We start from the raw sequence: 1,044 nt of genomic DNA, 5'->3' as shown, positions 1-1,044 counted from the left end.
ACTTTGCAATTTGCCCCACCTGATTTTCAAGGTTGTGCAAAGAGGTGGTGTGGTTGTGAAGTGTAGCCTCGGTCGATTCAAACCGTGTATTTGCGGATTGAACAAATCTAGCCAAGTGCTTCTCTAAATCCATCATTCGGGTTTCCAAGCCTGAAATTCTGTTTTCCACTTGAGGGGCTTGTTATTGTTGTTGGAAACCCGGTGGCCCCATGGCCTTTTGTGGTCCTTGATTACTCCATGAAAAAAATTGGGATGATTCTTCCAACCCTGAATTGTAAGTATTGCTATATGGGTTCCCTTGAGGTCTCATGCCATTACCTACAAAGTCAATGTTTTCCACTGAAGAAACATCAGCAATAACGATCGGGCAATTGGAGGGAGCATGTCCTCCACCACAACCGGTGCAATTGGTCACGGCTACAACTCTATTCGAAGCTACGAGATCTAGCTTCTTACTAAGACTCTCTACTTGCGCCGCCAATGAGTTTACCACATCAATTTCATGGAGACCGACCACCTTCTTCTTCTCCCTAGCATTCCATTGGTAGCTATTTAACCCCATTTCCTTAATTAATTGACCGACCACCGCATCAATTTTGCTACCTAAGGTATCTCCTGCTGCCGCATCCAAGAGTTGCCTTATACTTGGGTTCAAACCATTGTAAAAGGTTTGAACAATCATCCACTCCGGGAATCCGTCTTGCGGACACCTTCTCAGGAGCTCCTTGAACCTTTCCTATGTCTCGAATAGAGACTCCAATTCCAACTGAACAAAGGACGAGATCTCTTTCCTAAGCTTTGCTGATTTTCTGGAAGGAAAATAACGGGCTAGAAAAGCTTCTACGATCTCCTCCCATGTATTGATTGATGCTCTAGGTAATGAGTGTAGTCACTGCTTCGCTCTCCCCTTCAAGGAAAATGGGAAGGCTCTCAATTTGATGGCATCATCCGTCACCCCATTTATCTTCAGCATATCAGACACCTTGAGAAAGCTCTCTATGTGACTATTTGGATCCTCATCGGCCAAACCATTGAATTGTGCAG

At 44.7% G+C, this 1,044-nt stretch overlaps 1 non-coding gene across 1 annotated transcript; it reads left to right on the top strand.

The window, feature by feature from the left end:
- The first annotated feature begins 692 nt into the window (after nucleotides 1–692).
- Nucleotides 693–799, top strand: LOC120269853. Its single transcript, XR_005539484.1, has one exon. It is a non-coding gene; the product is annotated as a small nucleolar RNA R71 (small nucleolar RNA).
- The last annotated feature ends 245 nt before the right edge of the window (nucleotides 800–1,044 follow it).

The sequence above is a fragment of the Dioscorea cayenensis genome, chromosome 9, assembly GCF_009730915.1.
Source record: "Dioscorea cayenensis subsp. rotundata cultivar TDr96_F1 chromosome 9, TDr96_F1_v2_PseudoChromosome.rev07_lg8_w22 25.fasta, whole genome shotgun sequence".
NCBI classification, from domain to species: Eukaryota; Viridiplantae; Streptophyta; class Magnoliopsida; order Dioscoreales; family Dioscoreaceae; genus Dioscorea; species Dioscorea cayenensis.
This window is presented reverse-complemented; position numbering and strand designations above follow the sequence as displayed.